This window comes from Arachis stenosperma, chromosome 9 (genome assembly GCF_014773155.1).
Source record: "Arachis stenosperma cultivar V10309 chromosome 9, arast.V10309.gnm1.PFL2, whole genome shotgun sequence".
Classification (NCBI taxonomy): Eukaryota; Viridiplantae; Streptophyta; class Magnoliopsida; order Fabales; family Fabaceae; genus Arachis; species Arachis stenosperma.
The window spans coordinates 12,873,288-12,896,594 of record NC_080385.1 but is presented as its reverse complement, the minus strand read 5'-3'; the positions used below and the strand labels follow the sequence as shown (position 1 = coordinate 12,896,594).

At 31.6% G+C, this 23,307-nt stretch overlaps 1 long non-coding RNA gene and 1 pseudogene across 1 annotated transcript; one reads left to right on the top strand and one right to left on the bottom strand.

The window, feature by feature from the left end:
* The first annotated feature begins 5,156 nt into the window (after positions 1 to 5,156).
* Positions 5,157 to 5,735, top strand: LOC130947507 (uncharacterized). Its single transcript, XR_009072699.1, has 2 exons — positions 5,157 to 5,381; positions 5,483 to 5,735. It is a non-coding gene; the product is annotated as an uncharacterized LOC130947507 (long non-coding RNA).
* Positions 5,736 to 12,572: 6,837 nt separating this feature from the next.
* Positions 12,573 to 13,193, bottom strand: LOC130949086 (transcription factor TCP7-like; annotated as a pseudogene).
* Positions 13,194 to 23,307: the final 10,114 nt, after the last annotated feature.

Here is a 23,307-nt window from a genome sequence, read left to right as displayed (position 1 = left end):
AGGGTTTCTCTGAGATTTGATCTACAGACCCTTTTCTTTTCCTTGATTTCAGCCCTTGTAGGAATGTTTCTTATTATTCCTGTTCTCTGGGTTTGAATTGGAGCTTTATCTGCTCTTTTTAGGGTTTGCTATAGATGAAGAGCTTCATATTCCCTGAAAGATTCCTTTGCTTCTTCCAGTGTTAAAAACCCTCCTTTATGAATTATCCTTGATTGATGTGTAAATGGTGCTGCTTTTTCCCAGGTATCATATACTCCTTTCATGGGGCCATTATAAATTACATAATATTTTTTATCTTGGGTGGATTTTTTGATAATTTCAGCAATTGTTTTATTTTCTGGAATTTTTTCTTCACCTGATTTTTCCACCACGCTTAGCTGGCTGAACTCTGATGGTTTTGGTTGTTGTGTTGATTTCATTGCTTCGATGGCCTTCTTGAGGGATTGGATCTGTGTCCTTATTTGCTGACAATGCTTGAATTTTTCAAGTTCTTGTTCGTATTTCTGAATTTCTTGATCTAATGCGTTGTAGACGAACTCCATTCTCTTGTTAATGTATCTACAATAACATTTTTGTCACCCTTAATATATTCAATTTTTATTGGATATTGTAACAAAAATAATTGCCATCTTACCAATCGTCCATGATTATAATCAACTTTTAAATTATATCGTATGAAACCTGTTAGATAACTTGAATCTGTTCTTAATGTAAATTCTCTGGCTAGTAAATCAATTTTCCATTTCTTAAGAGATTTAATTGCTGCTAGAGTTTCCTTTTCATGAGTGGTATATCTCCGTTCTGTTGGAGTAAAAGTCCCTGAAATATACTTGCAAAGTAATTCCTTTTGGGAATATTTAGAATCTAGTGATTCTTTTTCTTGTTCCAAACTTTTTATAGCTTTCTTAACTTTTAGGCATCCTGACCAGGTTATGTCTGAAGCATCTGTTTCTACTATTAAGTAGTCATTTTCTTCTGGAATATAAAGTTCTGGAAGTTTTTCACATAATTCTTTAATCCCTTGAATTTGCATACTGTCTTTTTCATCCCATTTCCATTCTTTTTTAGTACTTATTTTTGGAAATAAGCTTTTAGTGTATTCTGTTATATTCTTTAAAAATCCTTGATCAGAAATATAATTTATTCATCCTAAAAATCTTTGTAATTGTTTTCTATCTTCTATTTTATTAGGAAATAAATTTACCTTTTCTAGGACATTTGGCTGAAGTTTTAGCTTTCCTTGAGTGGATAGAATTAATCCAAGAAACTCTATTTCTTGTTTTGCTATTCTTGCTTTCTTTTTGCTAAGAACTAGTCCTTTTTCTTTACATCTTTCTAAAACTATTAATAATTTTTGAAGATGATCTTCTTTATCCTGTTTTGTAAAAATTAGTATATCATCAATGTACACTAAAACAAATTCATTTAACTCTTTTAGATTTTCTTCCATAAATCTTTGATAAATACGTGGAGCTTGTTTTAATCCGAATGGTAATACATTCCATTCATAGAGTAACACACTTGTTGATTCTTTTGTTGGGCAAGTAAAAGCAGTTAATTTCTTTGTTTTTTCGTCTAAACGAAGTTGCCAATATCCTGATTTTGCATCAAGAGATGAAAACCAAGTTGCTCTTTTTATCTTTTCTAAAAAAGAATCTTTTCTTGGAAGTTTATGAGCATCACCAATAGTTGCTTCATTCATCTTCTTATAGTTAATAACCATTCTTCGTTTTCCCCTTTTAATTTCATTATTGTTTTCGACATAAAAGGCTGGAGCTGCATGAGGACTTTTACTTAATCTTATAATTTCTTTTTCCAAAAGATCTCTACATTCTAAAGAGAACTCTTCTCTATCTCTTGCGGAATAAGGAATTTTATTTGGAACATTTATCTCTTTTGTAGGATCTTTTAATTTAATGCTTACTAATTCGCTATTTGTATTTTTAATATCTAAAGGATTTTCAGCACAAATTTCATCCAAAAGTTCCTCTATCTTTATTTCAAGATTATTTTTTGGAATGTTTATCTGAAAGTATAAATTTAAATAACATGTTTCTAATATAGAAAATATTTTAAATTTTAAGATCTTATCTATAGTAGTAGTTGGTATTTTTATACGTTTTGATTTTTGATTTATTGAAGAATCGTGTGGAGCTTTTAAAACTATATATGTTAATTCTTGAATAAATGGATGATATAGTTTTAAAAAGTTATTTCCTATGATAAAATCCATTCTAGAATCTAACATATATATAGATGGAACAATGAACCTATAATTTTGGATAAAAATTTCAGTCATCTCTGTTTTTTGGTCAATTTTATGTATTGATTTGTCAGCTATTCTAACTCTTAATGGTTTCTTTAATTTTTTCCAATCAAGTTTTATATTTGAACTAGCAAAGCATTGTGTTGCTCCAGAATCTATAAAAGCATTTATAAATTTTTCTGTTATTTTTATAGTAATAAATGTGGCATTATTACTCGGTCTCTGAGTCTGTTTCTGAGACCTATTCAAAAATATAGTCTAGGTTATCATCAGATTCCTCTAAAGGTTCCATAAAACAAGACTTAGCAATTTCTATTTGTTTAGTAAGATCTTTTTTATCCTTCTTTTTCGGACATTCATTTGCATAGTGTCCTTCTTCTTGGCAATACCAACACTTACAGTTTTCTTTTTTATTTGGGCAATAGTCACTTTTTTGCCTTTTATTGTTATTTCTTGTTCTAAAATACCTCTTTTTTCTCCAGTTTGGATAGTATTTTTTTTTTCTAAATTGATATTTTCTTTTTCTCTGAAAATTTTTATTAAGCCCATATTTTTTGGGTATCTCTTCATTATCCTGACAGCAAATTCTAATTATATTTGCAAATCTTTTTTGAGTGGCTTCTTGCATACAACGTTCTTTTATTTCCTCTCTTATTGCAGCGGTTGCTCCACCAAAATTATTTTCAATTGTCCCTCTATTTATTTCTCTTATAAATCTTCCCATTATAAATTCATTAGCAGGATATGGAAGTTTTGTTATATACATAATAAGATAATGATTTTTATCTTCTTTTTTTAATTTGTAATAATGTATTCTATATTCACATATATAAGATTCCACATTACATAGATCATATATCTGGATATTAGCTAAATGGTTTTTTGCTTCTTGATATTCCTTATCATATACTTCTTGTCTATGATCTATAATATTTTTTCCAAAAAATTCTTTATATAGAATCATCATTATATATAATATCTTATCATAAGCTGTTGTTTTTGTTGCTAAATCTTCTATTATTTGGTTTTCTATTGATGTCATATAATCTCTTATAGTTCCTTTAGTATGAAATCCTATATAATTCCAAATATCTCTTCCAAACAATTCACTAAGCTTTAGATTAGTAAAAGCTTCTAATAAAAAGGAATTCAACCAATTTTCGAAAATTTCTTTTTCATTCTTTTTACAGTCTAAATCAAGCATTCTTTCTCCTTCCATTTCCTGGATTTTAGGAACGTATTTTGATGGTATTCTTGTATATTTTGAATCTTTATTTATAAACCCTTTTTTAAAAGCATAATTATCAAAACTTGTTTCCCATTTATATTGAGATTGGTTATCTTTAGATGTTCCAGCTTCATTTTTTACTTGTATTGGAATTGCTGGTTCTTCGTCACTTGAATAATCTATGATGTGTTCTTCATTTTCTATATTTTCAGAATTTACTAATTCTTCTTCTATTTGAAATCCTTGTTCCATAATATTATTTTTTTGAGCCATTTTTAATTGTTTAAAAAGCATTGTAACTTTTTCTAATTTTTCTTCAATATTCATAATTTTAGTGGTGGTTTTACTTTTAGATCTGTTATGTTGATTATATTTTGAAATTTTTCTTCTTTGGGATTCTCTTTTTCTTTATTTCTTTGAAATTTTATGGATACTAATATTTCTTCAAGCATATCTACTATAGAATTTAATTGTGGGTTAAAGGTATGATAAAGATGTGGGGATTCATTTTCATGGTAACATTTCTTAGAAATTCCGTGTGAAAAATAAGTTTTTTCAGGTTTTTGAAGTCCTTCAATAAAACTTATAGTAAAATAAAGATTTTGAGAAAAATCATTTTGTATTGATTTTAAGAATTCGGTGTCATTACAATTAACATTAGTTAAAATCATTAATTTTTGATCTATTAATTTTGATAACTTGATTATTTCTTCTCTTAAATCTTCTAATTTACTTCTTTCCATTAGGTGACGCTTTTTTTTGTGAAGAGTTACGGTTTAAAGTGTGATTTTAGAAAGTGTGGTGTAAACAAATCTTTAAATCTGTACCAATTTTGCTCTGTATACTAAAATTTACCATAACAATCTATATATATATAAAATACTTTATATACATTACAAGATATATTCTCCATTTATATATTCTTTCGCAACTTCTTTTCTCTATAATCTAAAAATACTTACAATTATTATGTCAAATGCGTGTGTAGCAATAGCTAATATAATAAATATATTTTTAATAGAAAGTTTTGGGTTCAGAAAGTCCTAGTAATAAATAACAATAATAAAACTTTATGAATACACCAAAATGGTACTTTAGAAAAAAAAAAGTTATGCTAAATAAAAATTTAGTCACCAATTAATTATTTTGTAGAAATACATATTTTATATTAATGAAAAGTATAATTATTCTGTTGTAAAAAAATAATTATATTCTGACATCAAAACTTTAGTTCTTCTGTTATATATGAAGTATTTGATTATTTTGATGGATAATTATTTTGTTAGAAAAAGTATTAGTAATTATTTTGTATGTTATTAATGAATTATAACTCAAATTACATTATTTTTTTATACTCATTTATACGTCACGGATTCAAGTCTCACTCATAAATTAAAAAAAAGTATTTTGTATGTCTATTGTCCTTATATAATAAAATTATATATAATAAATAATATATAGAAGAAAATAAAATAAAATTTACATTTACAATGACCTAACAATTAAATAAAGGCGGAACATATGGGCAAACAAAAAAGTATTGATGAATCTCTAATATAATCTCTAATCTGATAATCTCTAATCTCTATCCACTAGTATCCTGTTACCTCGATTTGCGTTATTCTATATAAATACCAACATCATTGTTTTTCACTAATAACACCTTCAATAATATTCTTTTTTCATCAACAAAATTCTTCTTCATCTTTTCTCCTTCTCATCATCATCATCATCCATGGCTTCACAATCTCATCAAAAGCTCACAGTTTCCACAACATCACCGAAGAGTGACAGTGGCAGTGGGAGCGGTAACGGTAACGGTAACGGCGGTGGGGTCGCCAAGGGACACTGCTTGTGTTCACCAACCACACATGAAGGTTCTTTCAGGTGCCGTTTACATCGTTCTTCTTCTTCTAATTCTTCAACTTCACCCACTTGGATGAAACGTTCTAAGTCCATGCCTGCTAATAAGCCTCCTCCTGTTTCAGTTTCTCCTCAATAATCCTCCTCATCATCGCATGATCCATCATCCATCCTCATCAAATGAATTCATGGATTTTATTATTCATATATATGTGATTGATGATGAGATGTTATAGGCCATGACATAAAACACAATCAAGCTATTTCTATCTATATATATTAATATATAATATTATATATCTGTGTGTATTGATTCATGTACCCTATCTTTTGATTTACTTGCTGGAATTCAAAGTGTGTTTCATGGCTTCTCTGCTCCCTTCTGGTGTCTTAATTTGACTATGCTTTTAATATTTCGTAGAAAAGATCAGATAATTATAAATTTAATGATTAATTGGGTGGATCGTTCAGTTGACTCTTACTCCCTCAATGAACTTGCTAATTTAATTTGTAATTCTCATCCATTGGGAAATAAATCAAGTGTTGGATTGGATCTACCAAGTTTTCATTAGTAATAATTCTCACTATTATGGATTTACATAGATCTTCATCCTGCATACATTTTTTTAATTAAAGAAAAAATATATTTATCTTACATTTAATTTCGATAAAATTTGAACTAAAATCTTATACATATATTGTCCAAATTTCTTGTTGTTGATCACTCTTAGTGGCTTTCGTTTGTGTATATTAATTATAAAAAATACATTAAAAAGCAACTACTAAATTAATCTCTAAAGTAACTATCATATATTTATAAATAAATATATATTATTTAATTTATTTTTAATATATATTTTATATTGATAATTAATTTGATAGGTAATTATATGTATATATTGCGGTTAGAAAAGTAAAAAATAAAAGTGACTATGGTAATTGGACAAAGGAGGACCCTTTACCAGAAGTGATGTTATATTCATATTCATATTCGGGGAACATTATCAACAGCCACCAAAAGTGAAAGTCCTTTTTGCCAGATATCACGGAGAATATATAATTAGTTTCAGTTTGCAACTGTTACTTGCTTCCATAAAATTACATTATAAAAAGCATGCATTTTAATTAGCATGTTCTAATTTCTCTAATAATGTTTTATGGTACTGAGTGAGAAGAAATTAAATTGGAGCTTCTTCATCCACAAGAAATTGGGAAATTATAGAGGGAAAAGATCAGATTCATTTATTATCTGCCTACTACTTATTATTAGTGATCTAGATTCGGCACATTTTATATTATTTGATTTTTTTTTTCTGGACAATAAGGAAACGTTTTGGATGAGTTTTGAAAGGCCTCTAATAAATTTAGGTATGTTACATAGAATATATTATAGTGAAATTGAAACTGAAAATAATAATAATAATAATAACTTGTTCAAGTTTTATAATGACTCAAAACACAAGAGAAACCACTCACAAGCCACCCCTTAAAACAAAAAAACTATGGGCCTAGGATAAAGACAGTGCACTTGTATTATACTAGAATTTCTTCCTTGTCACTTTCTTCGTCCTCAAGCTAACTTGTTTTCCTTTTCATGAATCAAAATGCATTATGAAACGGATCCACTACCACTTAAGCTTTAGTGAATAAAATCAATATCAATATAAATGGATAATGCTTTTGAGTTCTGACCTAACTTTCAAAAGATGTAGCACATAATACAAAATCTTATACGATGCCCCACTAGATTAATCCCATTTTCATTGTCTTTAATAAATAATGATGAAGTTTCTTGGTGCATTATTTGGACTCACTGGTTTTTTATTTGAGAGATATATGAAAATTACATAAATAATATTTTTACACTTTAATAGATATAAGATAAAAAAATCTTATACAACTATCACGATTATTTCGAAAGATAACGAGATCCTAAATAAAAAAAATTATTTTTGGTCCTTGATTTCTACTTATATGAGACTGATTAGTCCCTCTAATAATATTTTTTCTGTATTAACAGAATAAATATATGTGATATATTAAACTGTTAATTTATCCGTTAAGAGCTAATTAGAATTTAGGGGTGTGCATAGTCCGGTCCGGCCCGAAGATCCGGCCCGGTTCCGAACACTTTAGGGGCTAATTTGGTGTGATTTCATCGGGTCTAGGGCCGGATAAGTGTCTCAAAAATAGACCCGGTCATTATTTCGAGTCGGGTCTAGACTATGGATCGGGTCACCCGAAATTGGCCCGGTGGCCCGGTCATCATACACAATTAATATTTTGTGTTATTAGTGATAGATGATGGCTATTATTATGTGGTATTTAAGTATTGTAAACCTTAATATTTTGTGTTATTAGTCATTATATATAAGACTATAAGTTAATATTTTATGTTTAAAATGCATAAGACTTTAGACTAATACATAATATTGTGTTATTTGTATTGATTTAAACATTTGGTGTTATTAGACAATATTAGTATTGATTATGGTTATGCTTTAATTTTAGAGAAAAGTTTGTTCTTGTTATATTTTTCTAAGTGAATTTTACTATGTCAAATAATGGTTAGAGTATTGAAAATTTGAATATTTTTACATACTAACTTACAAGAAGGTATCAAGATAATATAATGTTAACGGCCCGATTTTCACCCGGTTTTTACCCGGTATAATCGTGGCCCGAAAGTATATAAGTTTTATTGGGTCTAGGATCGGGTTCAAGTCTAACAAATAAGCCCGGTATATATTTCGGGTCGGATTTGGGTCACATCAAATCCGGTTTTATCCAGCCCATACACACCCCTACTAGGATTGATAGATTTTTTTTAGTGGAAGTCTGGTTGTGTTTTTTGGTAATTGTTAGGTTGTTTAGGTTTTTTAAATATATTGACTAATTTACTCTATAAAACTGAAAAATATTAATAATTTTTAAATTATTTTTACTTATAAAAATTAAATTGATGATATATTAGCGATTAACGTGTCACGCAGTGGCGGAGCTTAGTTCAGACAAGGGGGGTCATGGCCCCTCAAACTTTTTATAAAAAATTTAGTAGTATTTTTTTAAAAGATAAAAAATAGTTCAATTGACTTAAATACTTTACTATGACTTAAAGTATCTAATAAGTTCAATAAACAATACTCTCTCTATCTTTAAGTTCAAATATAAAAAGTTAGATATTTTTTATTTATTTAATTTAATATTATTTTATATTTTACTATTTATTTAATTTAATTTTTTATATGATAAAAAAATAGAATATTCAATAAGTATTAATATTATTGTATTTGTATAAATTGATAAAAAAAATTCAATAAATATTATAAATTTTAATATTTATCCTTCTAATTTCTTCTTTACATATTTTACAGGATATATATTTAAATTTTTATATAAAATAATAATGAAAAATCAAAGAATTGATACATTTTTTAAGAGAAAGGCTAATATTTAAGAAGGAGAATATATAAATTTTACAATATTAATACCTGTAGATAGTTCTACTTTAATGAATCACGAAGAAAGTGAGGGCCCGATTTGATACTCCCTGCTTCAATGGAGTTTCAATACTCCAAAACAAAAGACAATGTAAAAGTATATATTTAGAGTTTTAAATGACACCTGATTCAATACTCCTGGAAGGTTTGGAGTATTAAAACTCTTTTTAAAGAGTTAAACAAAAGTTAACGTATTTAGAGTTTTAGTATTCTTTAATTAAGAAGAGAGAGAAGAATCATCATTTAATTATTAAGGAAAGAGAAAAGAATTAGCATTAAATTTTATTTGGGTTAAATTTTTTGTTTTAATTTAAATTTATTTTATTTTTAGATTGATATTAAATTATTATAAAATTATGATAAAAATAAAAATTTAAAAGAATTAAAAAGATATAATACTCTTATTATTCTAAATTTTTTTTATTTAAACAAACATATTCATATTATTTTAAAATTAATACGAATAAATTTATTTAAAATTTTTTAAATTTTAAATAAATATATTCATCTTATTTTAAATAAATGTTCTCGTATTATTTTTTTAAAGCGGTTAAACATGATTTTTAAATATCTCAACAAAAGAGATAGTTATATGTAATCTTTTAAATTAATAATATTAGAGTGTATATATAAGTACATAATATCTGAAAAGATTAATAAATCTTACCTAGAAAATATAGTTAGAGATATTTTTTGCTTAAGATAATAAAAATAATACGAATACGTTTATTTTTATCAAATTAAATTATTAATTTAAATTATATCTATCTAAATTTTAAATAAAAAATTTTAAAAATTTAAAATTCAAATATGTGAATAAAATTAGATTAATAAAAAAATAAAAATATACGAATATGATTCAAATTGTACAGAAATAGGAATAAATTTGTCGATAAAAAAATTCATTATTTTCAATGAATAAAAGAAGATAATATATTAACTAAACTTTATGAAATAAATTATCATTTTAAATAAATAATTAAAATAAATAAAATATAAAATTATTAATTAATTAGATTTTATTAACTAATTAAATAACTTATATACTAATAGAGCATATTAAATTTCTTATAATAATTATAATTATCATTTATTAAAAATATATTTTATAAGTTGTAATTAATATGTTTGTAGTTTTGTAAAAAAATATTAATTATTTATTGATTTCATCAATATGCATTAAATGTTAATCTAAATCAACGCAAAGTAAATTAAATTTTAAATTTTAATAGTATTTTTTTTGTTAAAATTATATGGAGTTTTAAAACTCCAAACATCAAGGGAGTATTGTAAAGTGAGATATAACCTTCAAAAGTTCAAAAAATTACATCTCATGACTTTAACCTTAACTTTTTGGAAGAGATCTTGAAAAAAGGTTTTAAATTTAGCAATATCACCCAAACTAGAGAGATGAGATTAGCCGAGCTTATTTTAAATGGGATCCATATCAAAAATATTTTGACAATTATTTTCTATTTGTCCCCCTCCCCCAAAATTTTGTTTCAAGTTCCGTCACTGGTGTCACATAAATATGTTTTAGAGAGATATCATTAACGTAGGGGTTAATAGTCTCACAATATTAAATAACAAGGGCTGAAATGGTTATTTTTACTATTTGGGGCCTTGTGATTTTTTAAAAAAATTATTAGAGATCGGGATAAATATTCACCATAGATATAATTATTTATTTTCTTCTTATTACTTCATGTTTTTGAAAATTAAAAAAATAGTACTATGATATAATATCAAAATTTATATGACCTAAAAATTTATAATTCGATCAACATTAATCCAAAAACAATAATTTTAGCGGCTAATAAAAAAAATCTATCCAAAAAATTATACAAATTTAAAAGAAGCTCTTGCATTAAAAAATATAAGTATATGTTTTATTAATTTAAATTTTTTTAAAAAATAGTATCACAAAAAATATCCTATTCTTACAACATAAATACTATCTCAAAGGTTTTGACATGACTGTAACTCTATGTGAGAGTCACATGAAATAACTTATTATAAATTTTTTTCAATGTTAATAATTCTTTGGAATAAAAAAACAGTGATGTTAAATAGACAAAAAAAATTAAAATTTATTTTATTTAATACTTATTAATTATTACAAACATTAATACTGAATAAAACAAATTTTAATTATTTTTTACTAATTTTTTTATTATTAAACATTTTTGAAGGAGAACGGTATGCCAAACATACAAGCAAGATTTGTGTTTGCACATGCCTCTTATGTGGCTAGTGAAATTCACATGGCCTATTGTATGAAGTCTAACGCACATAGTTGTTAGTTACACATTCAATTTGTAATGTTATTCCAAAAGATTTGTTATATTGAATAAAAACTTGCAAATGATTTTACACGTTTTATGTAGATTTGCATATGTCGTGCAAAATCTTTTGAAAATTTTCCCTTCATACGACCTATGGGGTAGTACAATTCTCAAAGTGGTAAAACTTTTAGTAATGTTGTATAGAACCTGAGACTTGAATCTAAAAGTCTAAGACCACTCGTTAAGATAATAAATTTACTAAATTGACTAATCTTATATTTTTTTATTATATTACACACACGGTGCAACATTAAATTTGTCTGAATACTACTGCTGATAAATTGGTAAATTGATACTCATTAAATTTGTGTTTAATAGTTTATTGATTTACTATCTTAATTTATAGAGTAAAGGACAAATCCGTCCCTGACCTTTTTTTTTGCGGATATTTTCGTCTCCGAGGATTGGAAAATACTTTAATGTCCCTGACCCCTCGAAAAAGTGGACATATTTATCCCTCCGTTAGAGTTGCTCCGTTTGCCCTGACGAAAAACGGTGACGTGGCTCCCGTGGCGCTGACCTGGCCGTTACGAACTGCCACGTTGGATGGGCTTTTGAAAATAGGACGTATTAGTCCCCAGGGACCAAAACGTCTTCGTTTCTCCCCCACCCCCAATCTATGAAATCCTGTAACCTCAAAAAACACTGGTCTTTCACCCATACTATAGTGACTTCAGAAAACAACATCATGATGAACAAGAACATATCATTAACAAGAACAACACATGAATTCTTTCATAAAACCCATATCATTAACAAGAACAATATATGTGAAAGTGAAAGAAATAGAGAGATTGAGAGAGAGGATAGCATTGACTACTCACCACACCACTCACCATCCATCAAGCTGTGCCAAAACCCATATGATTAACAAGAACAACACATGAATTCTTTCACAGGAATTGGAATGTAGTGTGGTGTGTTGTGTTGAGTTGTGTACTCTAATAAATTGGGAACAAAGTTGAGTTGAGCTTGACCACCATTAACACTAAATCTACTAGTTGCACTTGAGTTGGCTGCAACAACAACCAAACTTGTACACTCCATTAGGATTTAGGACATGATGGACGAGAGTAAGTGAAAAACTCAAAAACCAAGCAACCAATAATGCAATCCCATTATCATTACAAAGCTTATTAGTCTCTCCAACTTGGAGAACTTTACTTTCTTTTAATCACAACTAACATTATGAATTTTCAAGCTGCATTTGCACTTGCACACAGCAAACACTGATGATCAAGGTTCTGAAAACTGCTTCAAGCCTTAATCTGCAGCAATTCATCATCATCATAATAAATAACTTAAAACAAATCCTAATTGAATTCATGGACTTCTCCACTAAAAAAACTAAAAACAAAAGAGTCCTAAACCTAAAATTTTCCGGGCCCTTTCGACTTAGAAGCCAGCAAATTCAGATGTCCAGAAAGGTAATTTCCTAGCTTCGCCGCCGAAGCTTCTCCCATGGCTTGTTGCTGCTGCTGATGCCGATGATGAACGAACAAAGAAGCTTGTTGCTATTGAGACACCGACACCGCTGTCGACTGCACAACCATCTCCAGCGGAGGAGCAGCCGCTACGAAACTCCAAATTTGACCAAAATCGGGCCTAGCCGGGAGGGCCCAGAGCCCCGCGGGAGCTCCGGGGCCTACTAAGGACCCTATGGCGGGCCCCACGAAGACGCCATCGGCCTTGGCAGAAGTGTCATCGTCGGTGCGTATGCGCTTGCCGAGTATGAAGGGATTGGGAGCCAGCAAGGGCTTGTGGTCGAGCGAAGACGCTGCGGAGGTTGAGGAAGGAGAAGAGAGAGAGCCAGCACCGCCGCGTACGGAGACGGAAACGGAGGAGAAGCTGGCGGGAGTGGTTCTGGTTCTGGTAGTGGCGATGATTGAGGGCTCGGCCTGGCGGAGGAGCCACTCGATGGTCTGGCCGTCGGACTTGGGGCCGAGCTCCGTCGGATGCCATGAGTTGGAATGCTCCCTTTCTTCCTTCATCCGCTTCACCTTCACACTGCATTTGAAGGATTAGGGCTCATAGGATTTCATAGATTGGGGGTGGGGGAGAAACGAAGACGTTTTGGTCCCTGGGGACTAATACGTCCTATTTTCAAAAGCCCATCCAACGTGGCAGCCCATAACGGCCACGTCAGTGCCACGGGGGCCACGTCACCGTTTTTCGTCAGGGCAAACGGAGCGACTCTAACGGAGGGATAAATATGTCCATTTTTTCAAGGGGTCAGGGACATTAAAGTATTTTTCAATCCTCGGGGACGAAAATGTCCGCAAAAAAAAAGGTCAGGGACGGATTTGTCCTTTACTCTAATTTATATAAGATATCCAGAGCAGTCACATATAAATTGATATTTTTGCATAAGAGATTTTTGTGGAGTAATGAAGACGGAAGAAATGGGTATCTTTGGTGAGGTGGAATATTGTGTAAGCTCCAAAATGTTTCGGGAGTTTGAGTGTGGGTGATGTAGTACTCCGAAATACAGCATTATTGTTCAAGTGGTGGTGACGAATTTCAAAGGAGAATTGCTCATTATGAAAAAAAATTGTGTGCTCTGCAATTACTTGAATCCAAATGTCCTTCTTTCTTGTCAGCCGGTTCCTAAAACAAAAGATCCGTGGAGGGACATTTGTCAGTTGCAGATAAAAGAACAGCAAGCGAGAGATAAGATGGTCAGAGGGTTGTCATTAGAGTTAGGAGATGGTAGAAGAATTCGTTTCTGAGAAGATAATTGGCTACCATGTGGTGTGTTGCAGGATGTATTTCTAAGGCTTTTCTTGGTTTCAAACCAAGTCGAATCTGTAATAGGGGACTGCAGGTTCTGGGATGGGTTGGAGTGAATATGAAACTTTCATTGGAGAATGGTACTATTCCAATGAGAGTTAGAATTAGTTAATCAATTTTATGAAGTTCTAAAATCTGCAGGTTAACAAGTGAAAGGAAGGACAGAATAATATGAAAATTTGATAGATCATAAATTTATTCTATTAACTCATTTGTACAGGCTGAGACTCTCCCAAAGAACATTACGAGTTATAGTTTCACTAGATTTATATGGAGAGGACTAGTACCACCAAGAGTTGAGCTATTTACCTAATTTGTGTTATTTGGTTGGGTCAATACTAAAGAAAAACTTATTAGATTAGGCATTATTGATCACAGGGATATGATTTGTGTTTTATGTAAAAAAGAAACTGATAATGATTTCTACTTATTCATTGGCCATGAGTTCACATGGCAGGTGTGGTGTGCTTGGTTATACGCTTATAATAAACTTTGGTTTATTCCACGAACCATTAAGCATTATTTTGAGAGTTAGACAAAAGCTCTTGTAAAAAATAATTAACGTAACAGGTGGCTGATTGACTTTTTTGCTATCATTTAAAATATGTAGTTGAAAAGAAATGTCAGGATTTTCAGAAATTAAGAAATAGACGTTATGAAAATTATTAACAAATCGATTAAGAGCTATAAAGAATGGGTTAACTTTGTTCTATCTAATTGTTGATGACAATGTCAAAGATAATTACGATTTTTTTTTAGTGTTTATATTATAATTCTAGATTTTCTAAATACTCCATCTTATTAAGCTTTTTATTTCAAAAAACACACATAATGCAACAATTACTATGACCGAACAAAACAGAGCACGCAATGAGGCAGGGATTCGAAAAATGTTGTTAGGGAAACTGGCTTCATATCATTGCTTCTCATGACAAGAAGAGGGATATTTAACAAGGAGATTTTTAGCAAACTGATGAAGAAATCTGCTCTTCTTCTCTTTACTTTCTGAAAAAAAAAAAAAGAAATAGAAAATAGTACATTTCTCTTAAATATTGCTGACAGGTTGAATAAATAATTATACAGGGTCATCAATTATGAAGATAGATGAAGGTGAAATTGATTTGTGTCCCCATGTCATAAAGAATTCAATGCCTATGTAGGTAGCATTTTCTACCATTGGATTAACTTTTGCACCAACTTCCCGCCATCCTAATCATTTGACTAAATAGCCACTCCAAAGTCGTTGCCATCATATATGTTATGACTCATTATAATTGTTTTCTCCACTACTAATTACTAATATAGCTTATTATAAAGGGAACAATACTCGACAGAATTATTTCTTTTATATATCATCCATCTATTATTTTTAGAATTTAATTTTCATATAGTATTCATATAAAATAATTTATACGTATATTTAATTATGTAATAATATATTAATAAAAAATAACTATATTTTATATTGATAATATAAATAATTATTTAAAAAAATAATATGATTATACGATTAGTATATGAATAAAAAATAACTATATGAATAATCATTTAAAAAAATAATATAATTACATAATTATATAAAATATTTTATATTATTAATATATTAAAATTAAATTCTTATCTTTAACCGTAAAATTTAAACTTTGACCATATAATGTTATGAAATATATAAAGTAACACAATATTTATTGAAAATTTGATTAGTTCGAAAAAATTAATTATCCATTTTGGTGTTTTGGTCAAAATAGTCTAATCATTGAGAGATATTGAATTAGTTATCAATGCTCAAATATTTTAAAGTTGGAAATAGTAGTTTATTTTTTATATATTGAATCATCTTAAAGATATTTATTATAAAATTTCTTATAAAATAAAGTAGATATCACTATCCAAGATATTAATTCTAATCCACTTTGAAATTTTCAATCCTTCTAGTTTTTGGACTGATTTCTTGTTAATAAAAATTCAGTCACTATCAGTCTATCACACCTATCGCGGAAATGGATTATTGGTTAGTTTTAAATAAATATCCAAACAAACAAAAGCGCGAGAGAATACCCCCATTAACAAATCAAGCACTTCATTTAATTTAGAATAATGAGATATTTTAGTCTTAAAAAAAATTAATTTATAAAAATATTTTTAAAATTTTATTTTAATAGATAAATTAGATTTTGATTTATTTTTTGAGAGAATAATTATTTAAATTAGTTTTAAAAAATTTTAAAAGTAGATATTTTAGTTTTGAAAAAAATTAATATACAGATTAATTTTTAATTAATCTATTTTTTAGTGTGACTCATTAACAGAGAATATTAAGTTAGTATATAAATTTGCACACGTAATAGTTAAATTTTTTTTTGTTAACATAATTTTTGCACACATTATAAATCAAAGAAAAATAATATATATGAGTCACATTGATGTGTATATTAAATTAGTCTAATATGAAGTAGAAATATAATTAACTTTTTGAGTTAATTGATAATTTGATAATTAAGTTGAGATTCAAAATAAAAATAAAAAAATAATTTTGATACTTAATTTTTAACTATCACACTAAATTAAGTTATATTAAAATAATTTTAACCTTAAATTTTTTTAGAATAATCATTATTATTATTATTATTATTATTATTATTATTATTATTATTATTATTATTATTATTATTATTGATGAGTGACAATATATATACTTTTTATATTTTTTGTTATAAATACATATATAAAAATCTAATAATAATTATTTTTATCAAAAAATATGTAAAAAATTATGATACAGTGTTATTATGTAATTAATAATAATTATTTTATTTTATTTTTTTTATGTGGTGTAATTGATATTAATGAATGTTATTCATTGCACATTTAGTGATGAGAATTATACGAGCATATTTACTTACAATCTTATATAGTACATACACATGAATATAATCAATGTTTAGACCACTTCTTAATATAAGATATTTCTGGTTTGAAGTTAGAAAATACTCAACATAATAAAATGAAACATACAAACAACAAGACATGAAACTAATCAAACCATAATAATATGCTTTTCATTTAAGAGAATATGAGTCTTAGTACATATCTTTTTGTTGAATTTAGAATTGTGTATGTAGCAAGAATGGTTCAATAATATTTTTTTTTTGAAAATATACTATATTAAAAATCAAATAGGTTTTACTTAACTTTAAAAGTTAATTTGATTATAATATCTACTAATACTTTTTTTTCTAATAAATACTTAAAAAATTTAGTGAATCACGCCGAAAAATAGACAAAAAACTGATATGTCTCTCTTGAAAAATAAATTGATACACTTAAATTTTAATCTAGTTCTCAAAATTTTGATATATACAATTTAATTCTCCAACTAAACATTTAAAACTCACATTAATCTCTAATTTTTATTTTATCATAGAACCGTTAACAACAATATATGCTGAAATAGACGGATAACTATTTTACTATATTTTTTTAATAGTTATTTGAAAAAACCATTGAAACTTTTGTATACTAATTTTTTTTTACAAAATATTTAAAATCTTATTCTTAATTTTACTTAAGGTTTTTAAAATTTTTTTAAAAAATAAATTAAAATAAAAAATTTTAATTACTACAACAAAATAGTTAAAAAATTCAGCATAATTCGTTTAATTATTTAATTTTAGCGGTAAAACTATATTGAAGTTAAACAATTTTTTTAAAATTTAAATAAAATATTTTAAATTTAAAAATAAAAATAAAATTATATTCAAATATAAAAAACTAATTTAATATTTTATCTTTAGTTTACTACCATTGTCAGTCTCTAGTTTCTTTGCTGACCCATTCTCCTTGGTTCTCTCTTCATTTTTCTTTCTCTCTTTCAACAGGTGAGAATTTAACTGTGTTAGTCCGGATATGAGTGAGTGAAAGAGGTGACACCGTGACACCAATAATCGGTATGGTTATTTTGGGTGAGTGAATTCGTGCATAAGAACAAACTGCTAGAGAGATTCTTTAAACAAAGGAATTGTTACGGTGGGTAACTGGAGATTGATGGGCTGGATGGAGTTGGTTGGCCCAAATGTGTGAAGGAGGAGGATTCCGAATGGATCTGCAACTCGGGAGGCTCCGTCCGACTTGTTTGTGCGAGGAGATGGGGGTGGTACCTGCAAAGACACTCCGATGCCTAAGTTAGCAAGAGTGTGAGCAGGTCTAGAGAGTATTGGACTTAGAGATACCTGAGGGGTGTCAGTGTATTTATAGTGGTGAACCAATAACCACCGTTGGAGTAGTGCCATATTTTTAGGGTGTTAACCGTCCCATTATCTTAGGGAGGTTAAGATATGGCTCATAGAAGTGGTTAGAGAGATTCTAGGGGCAGTTACTCATTTGAATGAGTGTTTATCCGCCAGCTAATCTCGTGCCCGACTTCTTTAGAACAGGTCGTGGTGAGTACCGACTTCATAGGATGAAGATTGGTACTGGTGAGGTCCAACCCTTTGGATTAGGTCTTATGCTTGATCCTGGGCCTTTATTATTGGGTTAGGGTATGAACAGTGCCCCTACTCGAGCCCAATTTTTTCAAGATTTGGGTTCGAGTATTCTGCTCGGGGTCGTAGCCGACTTGTTGGAGGACCGACGTGATTTTCTGAAACCGACGTGACTTTCCGTGTCCTTTTGGTTCTGACAGTTACGTCTAATCAAGCGTCGTGTCCGTTAGGGATGTGCGTAGGTCTTGATAACGGTGCATTCTCATTAATGACTGCCCCGATTTTACCATTATGTCCCTTAACACGTTTATAAATACTTTCGCTCTTTTTCATTTTTTCGTTTATGCAATTTTTCAAATTTCTTCTTTCTTCGTTCGTGCTGCATTCTTGTATTTCGGAGACTTCTGCTTCTTCCAACCTTCATTTTTGGATAAAGGTTAGCTTTTCTTCTTTCGTAACATGCTTTGTGTTTGCATGCTTTTATTTTGTAGATAGATAGGTTGGTTTGTAGACTTTGGTTCCGTATCTCCTTCCTTTAGAGACCGTGTTTTTTATTTTCCTTTTCTTTTTCTTTTGTAGGTTTTTGTCACCCTTTATAAGAAAAAGAAATGGCTTCCGTAGATGTTCTTTCTCAATGGGTTGATGTCACGGTCCTAGGGGAGAAACCCTTGGTTGACGCCGAGTTTATCACCCACCTTCGTACTCACCACAGAATTTGTACTTCTGAGGAGGACGAGCCAAAGTATGAGTTGGTAGTCCCGGGTCCAGAAGACCGGGTTTGTTTTGGGAGGGCCAATGAGGCGGCCCCTCATTTTTTCTTTATGTATGAATGTATGATCACCCGTTTGGGTGTTTTTCTTCCGTTTTCTCAATTTGAAATGGCTGTTTTACGCCACTGTCGAGTTGCCCCTACCCAACTTCACCCCAATTCTTGGGGTTTTCTGAAAATTTACCAATTTATAAGTCACGCTTTGGACTTTCCGACCTCTTTGAGGATTTTCTTTTATCTTTTCCACATGACTAAGCCCTTCAGTGGGCTAAATAACAAGCAGCAATGGGTGTCTTTCCGAGCCATACAAGGTCGGAGAATTTTCACCCTTTTTGACGAATCCTTCCACGACTTCAAAAATTATTTTTTCAAAGTGCAAGCTGTAGAGGGTCACCACCCCTTTTTCTTGGATGAGGATTCTTCCCCTCGCTTTTCCCTCTATTGGTTGGAGGCCTCCCCTTGTGAGAAGTACGGTCTGGACGACCTAGACGAGGTGGAGGCGGCCATTGTGGAGTTTTTCCGAGAAGTGTGGGGGAGGGCCCCATACTTGGATACTAGAAAATTCCTCCAGGGATCGCCGACTTTTGTTCGGTCGCAACTAGGTAGCTTATATATATGTATATATATATATTCCTTACTTCTGACTTATATCTGCCGTTTTTGAGGTAATGACGACTTGTTGTTTTTGCTATTTGTTTCTTTTGCAGATATGGCAAGGAAGAATGCTCAAGAATCTTACCAGAGAGTTCAAGAGGCTAAAGCAAAGTCCCGAGCTAGGATTGGTGGTACCAGGGCGATCATCTCTCCTCCTCCTCCTCCTCCTCCTCCTCAGACTATGGAGACTCCTTCCCAGCCCATTGTAATTTCTTCTTTAGCTTTGTCTCGGCCGCTCCCCTCCGCCCGACTTCTTTCTGAGCCAGAGAAAAAGAAGTGCAAGACTTTAGAGTCTGGCTCTTCTTTTGATGGTGGGGTTAAGGCGGATGCTCTTGCATTCATCCGAAAGAACATTTATCCTCATATAAGTATGGATGATGTCTCTGTTCGGAACCACCTTACTACTCTGGCTGAGGAGAGTTTTAGGGCGGCGGGTGTTTGTGGCAAGCTCTTGGATATTTTTTAGAAGACTCCTCTCAGCTCTTTGGGGTTAACCTCGAAGGTTGAGGAGCTGGAGGGAAGGCTTCTTTCTTATCAAGAGCATGAGAGGGAGTTGAAGGAGGAGGTCGCCAAGCTGAGGGCGGAAAGGGATAGCCTTCGGGAGAAGAAGAGTAAGCTGCAAGCCCAATGCAATATGGAGGCGGGTTTGAGTAAAGCAGCACAGGAGAGTTATCAGAGTTTATTTCAAGATCTTGTGTCTGTGAAGAAGGATTTGCTGAACTCTCGAAATGCGTATGCCGAGTTGGAGGACTCTGTCGTTGATGGTGCCGAGGAGGCTTGGAGGATTTTCGAGGAGCAGGTCGGAGTTATTGCTCCTGACTTGGATCTTTCTCCTTTAGATCCAGACAAAGTCGTCATTGATGGTGCTATTGTGGATCCTCCTGCCCCCGTAATCGTTTCTGAGTCAGAATTGAAAACTCGGGGGCAGAGGATTATTGAGTCCCCTCCTCGTTCCAAGGACGCTTCGAGTTCTTCTGTTGTTCCTCCGACTTCCTCTTCATCTCCCGTGGTTGCTTCTCTTCCTGATCTTGGTGGCACTCTTCTTGACTCTGGTGGTGGTGATCCGTCTACTCCTCTGCAGAAATAACTTTTTTATGGCTATATGGGGGCTCGGCCTGTGAGTCCTCTCTTTTTTAAACTCTTTATATGTTGTTTGTTGGTGGTGTTTGGACAATTTCTTTTGGCCTTTTAAGGCCGTAAACAAAATATTTGAAAAGTACCCTTTTTAATAAGGGTTTTAAATTAACAAATAAATACCCTTTTTTGGATAAGGGTTTAAGTTACCTTATGCGTGTATGCTTTTCTGATTTTGATTTTTCGAAGTCCCCTTGATCTTTTTCTGAAAACCTTTCCCTTTGGCTTGTCTGTTTTTCTGAGCCCTTTTGTGTAAGGACTTTTCGACAGCCTTTAAACTTTTTTCTAGGTTTTTTCAATCTCTTTTTTGTTATCCCTTATACTCAACTTTGTTTTATTGAGTTCTTATGACTTAGGTTATTTTTGCGATTCGTTTTCTTTTCTACTCGGTTTTTTCCTTTCGACTTATGAGTCGGGATGTTTCCGAGTTTTTTACGATCAACTTTTATAACCTCATTACACCGACTTGTACCTCGTCGTTTTATCCTGACGACCATCTAGGTCGGTTCATGGGATTTTCACGTTTTGTCGAGCTTAAGTCGGCGCGTTTCGTAGAAAGACTTAGAAAATAGAAAGGAGTTTATAAGAGATATTGTAAATGAAAAAAGATCTTTATTGATTGGGGAGGTACCTTCTTGCTACTAAGGGTTTTTAATAGCCTTTTTTTCCTTAGCCTCTACTATGATGCCTCGTTAAAAACCCTTCTCCAGAAAAAACCCTTTGATTTTGGGAAAAAATCATGAAGTTGGGAAAAGAGTACATCAGGGAGTAGAGTTCGCTTTTTAACTGTAGTACCTTTTCATATTACAAGCATGGCACGACCTTGGGAACTCAGTGCCGTTCAGGTCGGTCACTTTGTAATAACCTTTTCCTAAGACTTCCTTGACTTTGTAAGGTCCCTTCCAATTTGCAGCGAGTTTTCCTTCCCCTGATTTGCTGACTCCAATGTCGTTTCTGATTAAGACCAAGTCATTCGGGGCAAATGTTCTTTGAATGACTTTTTTGTTGTATCTTGTAGTCAACCTTTGCTTCAATGCTGCTTCTCTTATCTGGGCATCTTCTCGGACTTCGGGGAGCAAGTCGAGCTCTTCTTTGTGCCCTTGTATGTTTCCGATCTCGTCATGGAGAATTACCCTTGGGCTTTGTTTATTGATTTCTATTGGTATCATTGCTTCTACGCCATAGACTAGTCGGAAGGGCGTTTCTCCAGTGGCGGATTGGGGCGTTGTCCTGTAAGCCCAAAGCACTTGGGGGAGCTCTTCAGCCCAGGCTCCTTTTGCTTCTTGTAATCTTTTCTTTAGCCCTGCCAGTATGACTTTGTTGGCTGCCTCGGCTTGCCCATTGGCTTGCGGGTGCTCCACCGAGGTGAACTGGTGTTTGATTTTCATACTGGCCACTAAGTTTCTGAAGGTAGAATCGGTGAATTGGGTTCCATTATCTGTAGTAATGGAATAAGGTATCCCATATCTTGTGATGATATTTTTGTAGAGGAACCTCCGACTTCTTTGAGCGGTGATGGTGGCCAATGGTTCTGCTTCTATCCACTTTGTGAAGTAATCTATTCCCACGATCAGGTATTTGACTTGTCCTGGCGCTTGGGAAAAAGGACCTAACAAATCCATTCCCCATTTTGCAAAGGGCCATGGAAAAGTGATACTGATGAGCTCTTCTGGTGGAGCCACGTGGAAATTTGCATGCATTTGACATGGTTGACATTTTTTCACAAATTCTGTGGCATCTTTCTGCAAGGTCAGCCAGTAGAATCCAGCTCGGATTACTTTCCTGGCTAGTGACCTTGCTCCGAGATGGTTTCCGCAGATCCCACTATGTACTTCCTCTAATACCTCGGCAGTTCTTGAGGTTGGTACACACTTTAATAATGGTGTTGATATCCCCCTTCTGTAGAGAATATTTCTCACCAAGGTGTAGTGTTGTGCTTCCCTTCGGATCTTTTTAGCCTCTTTCTCCTCTTTAGGGAGGATGTCGAATTTCATGTATTCGACCAAGGGGTTCATCCATCCGAGGTTTAAACCGACTACCTCAAGTACTTCTTGTTTGTCTTCTATTTTTACTACTGAGGGTTCCTGGAGGGTTTCTTGGATCAGGCTTCTATTGTTCCCTCCCGGTTTGGTACTTGCTAACTTTGATAGGGCGTCCGCTCTGCTGTTTAGATCCCGAGTTATGTGTTTAACCTCGGTTTCTGCAAAGCGCCCAAGGTGCTCCAGAGTTTTCTCCAAGTACCTCTTCATATTTGGGTCCTTTGCCTGATACTCTCCG